The following is an 18,329-nucleotide window of genomic DNA, read 5'->3' as shown; positions in this document are numbered from 1 at the left end:
TGAATAGACTATAACTGCATTATGCATTAGAAAGTGATGATGAGTGACGTCCAATGTTCATAAACATAGTTCTTCTACTCTCAAGAAGGTTTACTAGGTTGAAAAATACAAAATCGAAAAAATGTTTTATTAAATAATAATGTAGACAACTTGTGAGTTTATTACTTTATTAAGCATATGGCGATTGGCTTTTTGCAGGCATTGCAGTACTTAAAGCATCTATATAATTTGCAAATTAGAAACATATACTATATTGATTTCCAGCCACATCGTTTGTTTTAATAGTCACTATAAAAAATGACACTAATATTGATATATACAAATTTAATATACCCCATCAAACAGTGTTAGATAACCCGTTACAGTTTACTTTCCTTGCCATTATGTGAGCTTCAAAAATGACCCTTTCCTGGTAATCTTGTCACATTTAGAATATATTATAAATGTTCCAATTAATAGGTCAAAAAGCCCCCGGCCTGATACATAGATGGGCTACTAGAATTAAATCCATATATTTTTTAGTTAGCCTGAACCCTCAAAGGATGCGTGAATAAATTTGGCAGCTATCGGTTCAATAATTTGTGAATTATAATTTTGAGTGAAGCAACTTTTGTTGTTGTGAAAAAAATGGGTGAAAAGGAATTTCGCGTGTTGATAAAATATTGTTTATTGAAGGGAAAAAATACAGTTGAAGCAAAAATTTGGTTCGATGCCTAGTTTCTGAACACTGCCCCAGGAAAATCTACCATCAAGGATTGGTATGCTAAGTTTAGACGTGGTGAAATGAGCACCGAAGACGGTGAACCCAGTGGACGCCCAAAAGAGGTTCTTACCGACGAAAACATTTAAAAAAATCCCCAAATGATTTTGAGTGACCGTAAATTGAAATTGAATGAATTAGCAGACACTCTAAAGATATCAACTGAACGTGTACATCATATCATTCATGAATATTTGGAAATGAGAAAGCTCTGTGTAAAGTGGGTGCCGCGCGAGCTCACTTTGGCCAAAAACAACGACGAGTTGATGATTCGGAGCAGTGTTTGAAAATGATCAAGCGTGATAAACCCGAGTTTTTACGTTGATATGTGACAATGGATATAATGACATGGCTCCATCATTTCACTTCGAAGTCCAATCGACAGTCATCCGAGTGGACTGTACACGATGAAACCGCTCCAAAGAGTGGGAAAGCGCATTAGTAGGCTGGCAAGATTATGATGTCTCTATTTTGGGATGCGCATGGAATAATTTTCATAGACCATCAACAGCGACTATTATATAGCGTTATTGGACCGTTTGAAGGATGAAATCGCCGAAAAACTGCCGCATTTGAAGAAAACATTTTAGCGCTGCTTCACCAAGATAATACACCGTGTCACAAATCAGTGAAAACGATGACAAAAATCCATGAATTGGGCTTCGAATTGCTTCCTCATCTACCGTATTCTCCAGACCTCGCCTTCAGAGACTATTTCCTGTTCTCATATTTCAAAAACTGCTCCCTGTGAAGAAATTTTCCACGAATAAAGAGGTGATCGCCGAAACTGAGGCTTATTTTGAAGCAAAGGACAAATCGTACTACAAAAATGGTATCGAAAAGTTGGAGGGTCGTTATAATCAGTGCATCACCCTTGAAGGGAATTATGTTGAATAAGAAAAACTAATTTTGCCAAAAAAAGTGTTTTACTATGGTAGGGCGGGGACTTTTCAATTGACCTTATATTATAAATGTTCCAATTACTTTTGTGGTAATAATATATGCTATACAAACAGATTTACAAACTTATTTCGAATATCGATATAATTTTATCAGTTCCTCCGTTATTAATAAATAAACAGGTGTTTTGTTATTTTTCTTCTTTAATCCAACTTCATAATCTCATACAACAATTTCGGAACGGCCATGTGCATAATGAGCCAATAGTGTACTATAGATTGTTCCCTTCCCTGTAGTCTTATATAACAAGAGTATGCAGATAGTAAACATTGAACTTCACGAAATAATGTGGACGAAACATGTAATTTTTGTTGAGCAGTATTATTAACAATATATATATATATGCTATAGAATGATTTTCTTTTTGTTTTTTGTACTTTTTCTTCGTAATTTATATATTTGCTAGTGAAAGACACATCATTGTTCGGTTGTGTGTATTTTTTGCTAACCATATGAGGCATATTTATTTTATATATCAGCACATTATGGTGTGCCTTCATAATTTATCATCGCCCAGCAACGCAGCAGCAATATTGAGAACATGTAGGTGGACAGTTCAAATTTAATATCATGTCAACCAGATAAATTAGTTTAGATTTTTTTCCCATACTTTTGACGTGAACTTGGAACTGAACTGCGTCGCTTCGCATTAGGTTCTTGTAACTCTGGCAGTCATTAACCTTTAGTTAATTGCTGTGTTTTTAAAAATTAATTCAGACGGCAAATATGTTTCAGAGACATTAGCAATAGTTATATTAGTGTTTAGATATGTCTTCTGTTATCTGATATTCCATCGTACACAGTTTGATATAGTTAGATAAAATATTTGTATATTGATATAAAAATGATACGCATTTTTTATTTTTACAGAAGCTATTTATAAATATAAGTAACTATAATTTAAGGATTATCTTAAGGAAAAAAGGACATTAATTCTTCTTGGGATAGATGTGTTGAAGGATATTTGGAGGTAGAATAGGTGGAAGTGGTGGAGACCGCTGTTAGATACGATACTTCCGTTAGTGAATATATTTGTAATTAAATAGTAATAAAGTTGTGTAAATAAAAATGTAAAAAACATCTGAAATAGTTTATATAAGTTTCATAATGTTTGTCGTTTATTTTTTATTCTCGTAATGGCTTTTTCTTACTAAACCTGTCAAACTACTTTTTTGGTTTGGTCTGAACACTTTGAGTCTAGTGAAATATTTTGTATACGATTCTTTTTCAGGGCAGTTTTCATTAATAGACCCTAATTTTCCTTAACTTTCTAACAAGTTTTGAATTTACGCCCAGATTCTGTCAACACAAACCACTTTTCTATCTTATAACTCCATTAAATTGGAGCTAAACTCCACGTACATGTTGACATATTTATGCAGTATAGTCCAGTGTAGTACTAAAATATGTAGTTTTCGAAATTGTTATTTCTAAACCAGTATTTCTAAAAAAAATTAATTCAATTATTTAAATTTGTTAATTTATATTCACTGTAGTTTTTCACCTTTTCTTTAGGTTTTTTTAATATTTTGGGCCAGTTGGATACAATCATTTATAATAATTTATGATAAAATTTAATAAATTTAGAGAAAAATAGAGAAATGTTTCAACATAATATGGTCACACAAATCATGAATTCGATGATGATCGAAATCAGTGAATGTCTGGAGGAAGCATATTCGCTGCAGGTATCAACACAGTAAACGCTAAGCCAATATTAGTACTAGGCTACAATAGATCCCATAAATAATCTCTAACAATATAAAATGTTTTTTATTTCCCTCAAGAAGCCGAGCAGCCTACGTTTCTATAGTTTATCAAACCATAGTTAAATGTAATTTGGATTAAGCGAGAACATTAGCTGAGGTGATGGTATACTCAACAAACAAAATCCGAGCATGATGAGGTAGTTTAAAAGAAATGCTACTGTTCTTAATGAGTGTTAAAATTATAAAAACCACTGCCAACGCTACTTACAGATTTGTTATTACAGAAGCTATTTATAAATATAAGTAACTATAATTTAAGGATTATCTTAAGGAAAAAAGGACATTAATTCTTCTTGGGATAGATGTGTCGAAGGATATTTGGAGGTAGAATAGGTAGGATTTGGAGTTGGTGGAAACCGCTGTTAGATACGATACTTCCGTTAGTGGATATATTTGTAATTAAATAGTAATAAAGTTGTGTAAATAAAAATGTAAAAAACATCTGAAATAGTTTATATAAGTTTCATAATGTTTGTCGTTCGTTTCTTATTCTTGTATTGGCTTTTTCTAACTAAACCTGTCAAACTACTTTTTTGGTTTGGTCTGAACACTTTAAGTCTAGTGAAATATTTTGTATACGATTCTTTTTCAGGGCAGTTTTCATTAATAGACCCTAATTTTCCTTAACTTTCTAACAAGATTTGAATTTAGGCCCAGATTCTGTCAACACAAACCACTTTTGTATCTTATAACTCCATTAAATTGGAGCTAAACTCCACGTAAATGTTGACATATTTATGCAGTATAGTCCAGTGTAGTACTAAAATATGTACTTTTCGAACGAAATTCGATATTGTTATTTCTAAACCAGTATTTAAAAAAAAATTAATTCAATTATTTAAATTTGTTAATTTATATTCACTGTAGTTTTTCACCTTTTCTTTAGGTTTGTTTTTAATATTTTGTTGGATACAATCATTTATAATAATTTATGATAAAATATAATAAATTTAGAGAAAAATTTAGAGAAATGTTTCAACATAATATGGTCACACAAATCATGAATTAATCAGTTAAAATTAAATTAAAACTATATGTTAAAATGATACTTTAATAAAATAATAATATACAACGGATTTGATGCAATATAAACATACAGTCGATTAAGAGATCACATGTATCTATAACAGCGATCTACAACTTGTTCCACCATAACCATATAAGCCACGAGCTCTGATATGGGTTGCTGTTTTTCCAGGTCACCGTATAGGATCGATAATTAAAATTCTAAATATGTTTGTGCGAGCGAAACTAAAAAACAAACCCACACAAATTGGTGGTATAAGGTAATGGCCAGTTTATTATCTATAGATCGGTGTTATTTGTCGCTTGTGGACATTGCTACGGCGGTTTTTTAACAGGTGTTTTCGGAGATCGTTCTCGGAAAAATCACCGTGAAAATTCATGAGCGCGCCGACTAGAAGATTTATTACCTGATGTTGGAATTTCGTTGAATCACACTTTTGTTTCATTTTAATTATCTTTTTGTTGGTGTTGACGTAAAATTGTTCAAACTATATTTAAAATACCTTGTTATTATCCAAGCTTATACTTTGGAGTTGTGAAAACTTGAAAAAGAAACTAGTATTCAATAAATGTTATTCATTTTTTTATGGGAAAAAGGTCCCAGTCACGCCAGTAACCAGGCTGGGTAAGACCGGATATCTTCTAGGATGATTTCTAAGTTAGTCAATTGCCAGTCGGTAGGCTTAATGCCAAGGACTGTCGTTCGGAGCCCACGTTAAAGTGTAGGGCCAGTCCAGATAAAGCCCTAGTTGGTAAAAGGGGACTTTAATATATATATATATATATATATATATATATATATATATATATATATATATATATATATATATATATATATATATATATATGTTACAAAAAAACAAATTAACTAACTAATTTAACCACAAAAATAAATTACAACTATGTTCGGGAGATATTTAAATAATAAATTAAAATATTTACCAAAAATACAAAATGTTTATTGGTTTTTCAAATATATTATCACCTCCTTTATCCTAGACATTTATTAACTGAAAATGGATACCTCGCAGCAGTAATGGAAACTTGCAAACAGAAACGAAGGAGAAAAAGAGGAAGATTGCTGAATTTTCGTTCAGAAATACATTTACATTGATCACATTCCATATCGACCAGCAAAATCTAACAGCTTTCTTCCCAAAAATTTGTTATATCTACTTAGCAACAAAAGGAATTCTGAAAATCCCTTTATGCAAGCTTTTCTAATGTTTCTAATATTTGAATTTTAATTTTGGTTTTAAATTCATTAAATATTACATTAATTAAAAAAACTTAGGATAATTCTAAACCTTAATGAGAATTGTCTCATACAGAAAAAAAAATTTCATAAAGGTGTGATAACAAGCATAAAGTAACTAGGTAACAGACATTCAAGCGAACCAATTAGGGCACTTTATCATAGCGATACAAACAAACCAAAAAAACTGCTCGAAAAACTGATCGCAACGCCATCTGCTTAGTGAACGCCGCTAAATAATCGCTCTCTGACATTTGTCTATGTATCTCGCGTAAGGAAGCTAAAACTAACGAGATGTAAGAGGTGACAATATTTATTTCAATGACAAATCGAGATATTCTGCGCTAATAATGATACAACAAGACATTACTAATATTCTGTTACACTTGCATCAATACAAAGGATATATATATATATATATATATATATATATATATATATATATATATATATATATATATATATATATATATGTATGTATATATATCAGAATGTATATCCCGAAGTAATATAAAGTTAAACTACTTAATAGCAACACTTATACATTATACAAGTTCGTGTGGTCTTTTAATAACCTTATTTAACCTTATTTCATTCTTCCAGGCCAAATCTTGGATAACTTAGTAAATATAATTTCAGATTGAGGTAATAGCAGTTCTTACAGTACATTTGCTGTTTACATAGCGATAGGCACTGGTAATTAATTGAGGATCTTTGTTTTGGCAGCGTTGAACTACTGGTCCAAATTAGCTCTATAATTTATATTAAGATTACATTCTAGTGTCTAGTTTATTTGGAGATTTTGACAGCTACATAAAACCAGTGTTTTTTCTACAGCATTAGCCAGAAATATATCTTTTGCCATGATAAGTGTGCCGTCAATAAATATTCCTGTAAAGTAAAGTACTGCTTCTTTTGTTGTTGAGATATCAGCAGTATAAGGCAATTATAGAAGTAGTCCCAAGATCCAAAGCATCGAGTTTTTGATGCTTATTCCTTGGATCAGACGATCATCTCATTATTTATTGAAATTCACAGGAATTAAATGAACTTGCAATATATAGCATAACATATAACAATAATTTGGTAGTTTTAAATCTTTTTGCAGGTATATTTATAAAAAAAGAAGAAACCAGATAAAGCTATATGGGTATTACAATTTTTAATGATCATCCTTATGAGATGCATTGAACTTGATGCTTCATTCAGGAAAGAAATCAATATATAATTGGTTATATCGAATTTATCAGAAGAATTAAAATATCAAAAAATTATCATTAAAATTTATAAAGTTAAGAAATTCAAATCTCCAGCCCATATAAATTATCAATTTTTTTTAATCATAATTATTCGTGAAACCTTAAAAGATGACAACTATCGCGGCAACTTTTATTAGAAAAATAAGATTTATTCTATGTAGATATTATTGTAGATTATTTATCCGTTGTATCACTCCGTTAGAATACATTACCTAAATGTTGTACGAATAGTTCAGCTTTTTCGTCGTCACGTCAAATAAGTAACAAATTTAAACTTCCCAGTTACTTTCCATAGCGAGTAATATTTCATATGTTTTCCTGCCTTCGAGCTTTGCATATTTATCAAAGCAATTTTGTTAATATTCTTTAATCTTTTAATATTTTGATTCTCCTGACTAATTCGAATCAACCCCTTGTATATTAACTTCTTTCCTGAATGTTGCATCAAGTTCAAGGCATCCCATAAAGATAATCAATAAAAATTGCAATTTCTTGTAACAATCAACGAATAAGCACCATAAATTCGATGCCTTGTGTTCGTTTTTCCTTTATCGCTGAAGATATTTACGCGCTTTCAGACGCCTGTACGTTTAAGGTCAAGCTCACTCGCCGACATACAGAAACGGTCAGCAATCCACCCACAAAAAGAAATGCACGTTACTATTTTTATCGGCCGTTTTCCTTCGGCATGGCTTTCTCAGCTATAAAGGTCATAGGAAGAAGAAGAAAAAAAAAGGAATAAGAACAAGAGAAAAAGCGCTATCGTCGAGTAAGCCGTGGTAAAATCGTGAACATATGGACTGGTAGGATTTGTTCGGTCTATGGTTCGTACAATAAAAGATATCCTGTTTGGGTTCGCGTCCACCCACTGGTAACTATTTTTCACCTTTTGGTGCAATAAATCGTTGTCGAGTACAAAGGAGCCTTCATGCCTTTCCTAAAGTACTACGATTTTAATGAAGTGAAATATATTAAGGGATTTGTAGATTTCGATTGGCGGTCATACATATATATCAATCTCATCGTCTTCATAGGTTAGGATTACCATAAATGAGTCTCGTCACTATAGATATTTATTCAATCAAAATTACCAGATTATTACATTATTATTCCACTATATCCTAAACTAATTATCAAGATTACTTTTAATAGTATTTTGAAATTAAATGAAGTTCTTATCATTATAGTATTAAAATTTTCATAAACTATGGGACTGTTATGTATGTTATATATATATATATATATATATATATATATATATATTTCTTTTTTTCGCAGTTTTTCTTCAAACAGATATTATACTTGTTACTCTAGTTTTTATTTAAAACATAATGTTCTTCTATTATAACGAAACACGTTTGATAAGATGTTAAACCGTTCAGTGTCACGGTATTCATTTTGATACATTATGAAATCTCACAGCTTGTGAGGAATTAGAAGCTTCTAACTATTAGTGACTATAATATTTAGCAATATCAATATCTGTACTCATCAATAAAGAATGTCATTAGAATAATTATTATTTCCAAAGTCCTGTTTACCTTGGAGCTCACTTATTACTTAAAAATGAAACAATTCTACCAAATAAAATTCTACGAAGAGCCATTTAACATCATATAAATGTCGACGTTACATATTACATTATTGTATTACGAAGTACTTTCGCAGAACCAAAACTTCACTATAGGAGTAACTACCAAATAATTATTACTCATTCTAAATGAAAAGATTTGAAATAGCAGAAAATATATTTAAAACTGATAAATTTGTATTACTATATAAAAATAATACATTTGAAATAAGATACTGTAAAGTGATGCCATATATAACTATTTATTTGCTTTGTCCTGATGAGATATAGTCATTAATATTACTGATGCTGAAATAATGTCTAATCCAACATGGTAACGACCATATTAACTTGAAATATCCAGCGAATGTATTGAGCTAATTATAATGGCTGTTGAGTTATAAGGTTTCTTTATATTTATCCTTGCCATCACCAGCTCGCATAACCTTTAATAACACTTATAAGCTAATTAATAATATTTTACTTCTAAATACTCTTTTAATTGGAACTGAGAAGGAGCATTGACATAATTAATTTTACGTAATAACATATGTACTTTGAAAGAGAATATCCTTTAACATAGGAAACGAATTTCATGATAATTAATTATTGATTATAATATAATAGTCAAACAAAATATGTTATATAATGTACAAAAGTAAAAAAAATATTGAAATATTATAATATTGCTAATTATTGTACTTTCCCAGGTTTATAAAACTCAATTTTTTAAGTGATAATCCAATGGCTACTCCATAATATAATACGTAAATTAGATGGGTATCCTTATTTCAATTTAACTTGTATTTTTAGTTTTGAACTTTTGTCGAAATACCTTAAACTTTCTGAAAATTATTAAGCTATTAGTAGGAAATATCAACAGGCGCTAAAATAAGAAACCTCCGTGAAAAATTGTACTCCGTTGAAAAGTAGTACGTTTTTCCACAATGAAAATATAACAAAATATTGTAAATATTGAAAAAACCATGAAACTCAATAATATTTTAATAATAACATGTGCTTTTTTCTTAGGATAAAATTCTTGTTTCTCTATTTGACTGAAATTGATTTAATTAAAGACTGATTCATACATCCTTGGAAAAAATTATTTTCGTTTCAAAGAAAAATACTGTATTCCGTTTCAGAAAAGTTCCACTTGAACATTGTTGATTCTAAATGGTATATTGATTTAATCGAGAATATTGCTTGTTAGCAGAATCTGTAAATAATCAAGAATATATAATAATTTCCATCTCACACTTACTAACACAACATATTCTCGGCGACAATGTAATGAAGGATTCGTGATTACAGATGAAGTGGTATCAAAATAACTCTTAGATAATTATTTGATTTCGTAGATATCTAGTAGCACTCGGTTATTTATTTTAAACAAATGTTACCTTTTGAGTGAATATTCTACAAGAATCTTTCACAGTGCTTTTGTTTCTATATTGTGTTGTTTTCTGTGGTTTTGTTTCATTTGAACTTAAAATAGAACCTGCCTTCCCTCAAATGCTCTAAATTAACCATTATAACGTAATTGTTCAAATTATATTTTGACTTTGATTTAACACCAAAGAAACCTATTTCAAAAATGTAGCGGTAAAAAATTGTGTATTCTGGGTTATTTGGGACCAACTAACTTCAAGTATGTCAATAAAAAAAGTACAATAGAAGAGCTTATTTAAATTAGATAATGTATTATTAAGAATCATACCTATCATACTCAAAATACCATTTGTATTTTTATGTCCCTAAGAAATTAAAATATAGTCAGAATTACATGCATCACTTCTCAATCGCAACAAGGAAGAAAAAAATGAGACTAAAGGCTACAAAATATATTCATTTTATGTGAAAAAACTTAGTCTTCATAGGTGAGGTTTAGCAAAAATGAGCCTCGTCACTAAATATGATTATTTAACTAAAATTGACAAATATAATTTAACGAATAGTATAAAGTACTGTACTTTATTAAATATTATACATATCCAGAATAATAAACAAACTAGATATAAAAATGCTGAACAAAAATTCTAAAAATTAAACGAAAAATAATGTTTAAAAAGATATGATTGCTTTTTATTTTACTAGAATTGCGAATTAATTTTGAGGAATTTCAGATGATTTTGAAATGATTCTGAAAATAATCTAGTGATATTGGATTTAATAATACAATATATAACTCCGAATTTCAAGAACACGGAGAGAAATGACAGTCTTTGTAAGTCCTTGTCAATTTATTTTTTCACAGAACCCATTCTTTGTATTCAGTTTTAGAATAAACTAGCGACCCGCCCCGGCTTCGCACGGGTGGAATGCTGATACTAAATTAAATACACTACAGAAAAAATATGAACGATGTATATAAAAACATAGCGGCTCGCTCCGACTTTGCACGGACATAAAATATATATGCCTATGTCACTCAATGAAAACATGATTAAAATCGATCCAGTATTTTTGGTTCATTCATTACTGCCCTTGGCCTGCACGCATTAAATTTGGAGTAAAACAATTCCTCTTCCCCTATACTTACTATGAAGATTTCCTGCTATCTTTGGAATATCTAAATTCATACAATTTTTATTACATTACACATTTTTAAACGCAAATTTTAAATTTGTAATATCTCCGAAAATATTTGTTTAATTTACATGCTGTAAGGAACCATATTGATCTATATTAATTGCACACTGTATTTAAGGTACTTAATTCGATAAGGATTAATGCCGTATTGCTTAAAATAGCTTCGTAAATAAGCCATTTTCTCACGTAAAAAGTCAACAATAAAAATGGTTAATATGTGTTATCCCTAAAAGATAAACATATACTATCGCGGACTTTTTTGTAGACCTTCTTATGGTGTACAATACTGTAGTACATTAATTTGATCTAACTCGTAGGGTTAGGCAGCGTTTTTGCTAATTGCTAAATAAACCTAAAAAAATAGGTTAATTTACGACAACACGTTAGAAACCTCTAAAATTAGCAATGTTGCCTTAGTATATTATGCATGTATTATACATATAAACCTTCCTCTTGAATCACTCTATCTACTAAAAAAAACCGCATCAAAATCCGTTGCGTAGTTTTAAAGATTTAAGCGCACATAGGGATATAGGGACAGAAAAGGCGACTTTGTTTTATACTATGTAGTGATACTACATCATTACTAAATTTAATAGTAAACATGTTAAATAATTAGAACTAAATTTCACTACAACAAATTAAGCTAATATTATTAAAGGAGATGAATAATAGTTAACGAGAAGGAAATTCTTGAACAACGAGTAATTAGTTTGTATAATCAGAAATAAATTATAGCATTATAAAGATAAAATTATCTTTTCTAATACTGTGTAAAATAATCAATATTACTAAAGATATTATATTATAAAGCAGAAATGTTAAATGTAAATTCATGTAAGATTTTCTGACTGATATACATAATTCAAATTTAAATGTTGGATTGGATCAGATATCTTATATACCTTACTATTTGTCTCAATATAATACAGTCAATAGTGCTGCTAATGCAGATAATACCATATCTCATATGGAAATTACCACATTATTACCTTGTTATTCCACCATATACTAAACTAATTATTAACATTACTTTTAATAGTAATTTGAATCTAAAATTACGTTGTTATGATTCTAATATTAAATTACTATTTAATTATACTCACAATTTTAAAAACAGTTTTTCTTAGCACAGGACTTATACTTGTTACTCTAGTTTGTATTTCAAACATATTATATTAAATTAAATTCCGAAAACCATTTAGATTAAAAGCTCCAAATCTTCACTTAAATTAAAGTATATATTTTGTTGGTGATTATTTTTGGAAGTATTATATAATTATACATAAATTAGGAAGCTTTTTAATCCAGTCCGATGCGAAACACGTTTGATAAGACGTTAAAGTGTTCAGTGTCACGACATTAATTTTGACACAATATGAAATATCACAACTTGTCAGGAATTAGGAGCTTCTAACTATTCGTGAGTATGATATTTAACAAGATCCTGTACTCATCAATAAAGAATGTCATTAGAGTAATTATTATTTCAAAAGTCTTGTTTATCTTTGAGCTCACATTTTACTTAAAAATATAATAATTTTACCAAATAATAAATTCTACAAAGAGTCATTTAACATCATATAAATATCGACGTTACAGCATTGTATTACGAAGTGGTTTTGCAGGACCAAAACTTCACTCTAGGGGGAACTACCAAATTATTATTACTCATTTTAAGTGCAAAGATTTGGAATAACTGGAAATATATTTGAAACAGATATTTTTGTATTACTAAATAAAAATAATATATTTTTGAAGTAAGAATCTGTAAGGTGACGCCATATATATATATTTACTTTGTCCTCACGGGATATAGTTATTAATATTACTGGTGCTGAAATAATATCTAATCCAATATGGTAACGTTCATATTAACTTGAAATATCCAGCAAATGAGTCGAGCTATTTATAATCACCGTTGAGTTATAAGGTTTCTTTATATTTATCTTTGCCATCGTCAGGTCGCATAAACTTTAATAACACTTACAAGTTAACTAATCAAATTTCACTTCTAAATACTGTTTTAATTGGAACTGAGAAGCAGCAATGACATAATTAGTTTTAATAGCATAACATATGTACTTTGAAAAAGAAAATCCTTTAACTCAGGGAACGAATTTCATGATAATTAATTATTTATCATAATATAATAGAAAAAAATATTAAATTATATTATGTAGAAAAGTAAAAAAAAATTAAATATTATAATATTGCTAATTATTGTACTTTCCCAGGTTTATGAATCACAATTTTTTAACAGTAATTATCCGATGGTTTCTCTATGGAACGTGTATTTTTAGTTTCAAACTTTTGTGGCAATATGTTAAACTTTGTGAAAGGTATTAAACTATTGCGAGGTAATATCAACAGCTGGTAAGAAAAGAAACTTCCGTAAAAAATTGATGAGTAAGATATAAACAATTTGTATATAAATCACATTTATTAAATTATACAGTATATACAATTAATTTTGATCCTTGAGAAATAATTATTAAATATACATAAGCCAATGGATAAATAAACCCTTTAAACAAATAGTAATTATTAAGAAAATTAAATATCACTATAAAATTGATTTTGAATTAAATATAAATTAAAGTAGTACATTTTTCCACAATGAAAATATAACGAAATATTGTAAATATTAAAAAAAACAAGAAACTCAACAACATTTTAATGATAACATGTGCTTTCCTTATGATAAAATTCTAGTTTCTGTATTTGACTGAAACTGATTTAATTAAAGATTGAACTTCATCACTAAAGATGATTATTCAACCAAAGTTGACACTTTACTTTTAGTTTACTTTATTAAATATTATATATATACTGAGTAATAAATAAAAAAAGATGTTTGAAGGTTTCTTTTTGTTTTCTTTTTATATTACTTACTACTTTCTTTTTATTTTAATTCTAACTAACTTTATTAATGAATTAATATTGATAGATTTCAAATATACCTGAAATCATGCTGATCTAGTGAGGTTGGATTCAAACTCAAGTGTTTTACTCTATCGATAACATTAAGATTACTTATAATAAACTGACTAAAAGTTCAATAGATTGCTTAAGTTATTATCACTTATAACTTATAAACTGGCAAATTTAGTTTTTCACAAAATCCATTCTTTATCTTCAGTTTTAGAGGAAGTACTACATCATTACTAAATTTATAATTAAACATATTAAATAATTGGATCTGTGAAAATGTTTAATGGGGATGAATAACAGTTAACGAGAAGAAAATGATTGAACAACGAGTAATTAGTTTATATAATTAGAAATAAATTGCAGCATTATAAAGGTAAAGTTATCTATTCTGATACTGATTAAAATAATAAATATTACTTCAGATATTATATTATAGAATGTATATATTAAATTTATATTAATATAAGATTTTGTGCCTGATAAACATAACTCAAATTTAAATGTTAAATTGGATCAGATATATAATATAATACAGTCATTAGTGCAGCTATTGCAGATAATACCCTACCTGATATGGAAATTACCATATTATTACCTTATTATACCACTATGAACTAAACTAATTTTTATGGTTGCTTTTAACAGTATTTTTAAACCAAAATTATAATGTTAAACCACTAGTTAATTATACTCACAAGTTTAAAAGTAATTTTTCTTACGACAGCTTATATACAGCTTATATTATACTTGTTACTCTAGTTTGTATTAAAACCTTAAAACCATTTAGATTCGAAGACCCAAATGTTAAAATTCTGTGAAATTATTTTATAACTAATAATAATAAATAATATATTAATATATGCAACATTCATTTTAACTGTTATTATTCTAATCTCTTATCTCATACGTTAAGTATTTATTACCTGCAATATTCGGTTAGTGCTTTGTTAAGAAATGTATTTGCTAAGAAAACCTGACATAAATCAGAAGTCAATACCACTAAAAATTACAGAAATATCTTAACAACCTTTAGAATTAACTTTAGTACAATGATATGCTATGTCTCCAAAACTAGATTAGTTTATAACAGCCCATAATTTTTCTTATTTTCTTTTCCTCTACTAGACATCAAATTAAATCAATATTGTGATATGGAAAATCTAAATATCTTATGAGTAAAGAAAACAGACGATTCTTGTTATTCTCGAATTTATTAATCTATGTTGGGATGTCGGGTTTTTCTTTCCTAGCTGTATTCTTAATCGTTTTTTATCCAAACTTGCCAAAACCTTTTTTTTATTATTTAATTAATACACTGTTACTAGTCGTTTCCGTCCAACCTACAATTTGTCTTTATGCTAACTTAAATCTAGGTATATAACAAGGAGGACCCATCGGCCCTATCTCAGTCTCTGGAGAAATAATGTTTATACATGTCACTGCTGAATTTTTTAATATATGCACCTCACTACACAACACTATACAAGATCAAATGGTTTGATTCTTTTGAGTTTGTGTCATGTTCTGGTGGTATCCAAAAGCTGCAATATTTCAATATTCGTATGAGAATGTAGTCTTTCCTAATGCTCCCTTGCAATTCTTTTGATTTCTTAACTGACTGTGGGTATCTGGAGGTCTCGATGTAGGTAATCAGTTCTATAGTATTTGGGTGCACCCACAATACCTCTCAGGACTTTGTTATGAAAAATTAGTATTTTATTTATGTTGCTCTTGCAGAACATCCCCATAATTGAACTCCGTATGTCCATATAGGTTTCAGAATTTGCTTATATAATAACAATTTATTATGAAGTGATAATTGCGATTTTTCTTTTCTTCTTTATATGTTCCTTCCAGCGAAGTTTTGCATCGAGATTTATTCCGACATATTTAGCGTTGTTGCTATATGGAATGATAGTATTTTTTAATGTTATTAGTGCTTATTATGACACCTGCTTTAGCTTGTTTTATTGTAGAGTAAACTTCTTCTTGTTTAACTCTAAACATTCTGGTTGTAATGTATGATTTTAATAGTTCGGTGTGTTGTCTCGGTAGCGTTTTCTGTAGTTTATGAACAAGGTCTAAAACAATGCCAAACCTTATCGAAGGCTTGTGCTACAATAGCTGAGCATACTTTTTGACTTTCGTAGGCTTTATCAATAACATCTGTTATTCTGTGAAACTGGTCAATTGTTGAGTACTTGTTAATAAACCCAAACTGGTATGTTGGTATTACGTTTTTTTCTCTCTATGATCGGTTTTATTATTTTCAACAGGAGTTTTTCAAAACCTTAGATATTACTGTCAGCAGTGATGTTGTTTGCTGATATTCAGCAAATGCTTATGCTTTTTGGTGATTGTCAGGTGCCCAATTCCCACATAGGTCTTTTATAGGTGGACTGTGTAGGCATGAGTGCTTTAGATATTTTGTGGCTTTCCAGAGTGAGTAATCAGTTACTTTATCATGTTTTAAATTTCTCAGATAGTCATTTATGGTTTTGTTTTGAATTTCCAGTATTTCCCTTTTCAGTCTTTGGGTTATATTGTTTAAATTATTTTTATTTTCAGGTGTTCTGTTTTGTTGCCACTTTATCGAAATTTGCGTTTTTCAGCTACCATTTCCTTCACTTCTTTTGGATGATTAATTCCTTTAGATGTACCCAGAAAGATGAGTTTTCTTAAAATAGCAAGGCAAAATTTTCACTAAGCCGATTAATATGTAGATAACATGAAAATAATTTTACATTTATTTATTTCCTTCGCCTATTATCAACTCAAAACAATTATGTACTTTCAGATATTTAAAAATTCTATAGTAATGGAAAAAGGAAACAAAACATTTCAAATTTTACTAGGTGTATAAATAAATCTCAATATTAATAAGTTTTGGTTTTTTTCTTAAGTGGAACCTCTGGCTTGTGTTATTTGAATTATGGTGATCGAGTTAGCTGTATCGATTCGACAATCGATCGGTGAAAAATCAAGCGATCTCATTTCGGGCGCACCCGGCTATTTCTCTTCTTTCACGACTCATCGATCCGTCGAGATCGTCCACGCACGGCGATCGCAGATCGCAGACGGCCGCGACCCGTTCGTTCGTCGTGACGATAGCGAACGGTAAAAATCGAGCGATCCGGGATCCGCGAAATTTGTCGGAATTCGGTAAAAATCCGCGCGTCGTGACAGTGACGGTTCTTCGACGATCTCTATCGCTTCGGACGGTATCGTTTTTCGATCCCTATCGGCCCTGGTACCGGTACGATTCGATCTGGCGTCGTTATTTCGGCTTTTTCTCTCGAAGAGTGCGAACATTTTGTTGACCGTTCTTACTTCGCAGTCGATGTTTCGGGATTTTATTTTAGTGTACGTATGATGGATTTGGTTTTTATTAAATTAAATTATTAAAACAGATGCATTTTTTAGAAATAATCTTATTTTCTTTGTGTACTGATTTTTATAATTGTTATTAATTTATTATTACTAGTGGTTGCCGACTAACTTACAATTTTTCTCTACAGTGACTTAAATGTAGATATTTATCGAGGAAGACCTTTACTTAACGTTTCTTAACCTTTACTAAAATAAAAGTTATTAGCCCTTTTCAATGTTTTTACCATTTAGTACACTTCAATACACAGCTAGATAAGATCACGCGATTTGGCTCTATTGAATCTGCGTCCTAGTGCTCAATGTAATCCAAGAGTTTCAGCATTTGGCTGTTAACATGCGAGTGGAGTATTTTCTCTCAAATATAGTTGGAATACGATGGTTTCGCTGTAAGTAGTATCTGCGTGCATCTTCAATACATTCCAGGACTTTATACTAATATACTTGTATTATGTTGATAATACTTCTAACATATATATATATATATATATATATATATATATATATATATATATATATATATAACTTAATAATAATACTTAACTTAACGATAATACATATAACTTCATATAACTGGTCAATTGATAAGACATTTTACATTTTTATGGCAAAATTAGTTTTTTTTTATTTAAAATAGTTGCCTTCAAGAGAGATACACTGATTATAGCGACCCTCCAACTTTTCGATACCATTTTTGTAGTACGATCTGTCATTTTCCTCTTCATTCGACGAAAATTTCTTTCCAGCGTGTATTCTTTTGAGATCTGGGAACAGGAAATAGTCGCTGGAGGTCAGATATGGAGAATACGGAGGATGA

The 18,329-nt window shown here is 29.5% G+C and overlaps 1 protein-coding gene across 6 annotated transcripts in view; it reads left to right on the top strand.

Moving 5' to 3' along the window:
- Nucleotides 1-18,329, top strand: part of LOC143199566 (uncharacterized) — a 360,802-nt gene that overhangs the window by 141,776 nt on the left and 200,697 nt on the right. Inside the window, exon 1 of one of the 6 annotated variants that reach the window (XR_013006490.1) lies at nt 17,360-17,488. The exons of the other annotated variants lie outside the window; for them this stretch is intronic. The gene's annotated coding sequence lies outside the window, so the exon portion shown is untranslated. Of the gene's footprint in view, nt 1-17,359; nt 17,489-18,329 lie in introns of those variants that run through there. 6 annotated transcript variants of the gene reach the window in all.

The sequence above is a fragment of the Rhynchophorus ferrugineus genome, unplaced genomic scaffold (genome assembly GCF_030347505.1).
Source record: "Rhynchophorus ferrugineus isolate W39M unplaced genomic scaffold, kcgeb_rfMv2 rfM7, whole genome shotgun sequence".
Taxonomy (NCBI): Eukaryota; Metazoa; Arthropoda; class Insecta; order Coleoptera; family Curculionidae; genus Rhynchophorus; species Rhynchophorus ferrugineus.
The sequence above is the reverse complement of the archived record's forward strand: the minus strand, read 5'-3'. Positions and strand labels throughout refer to the sequence as shown.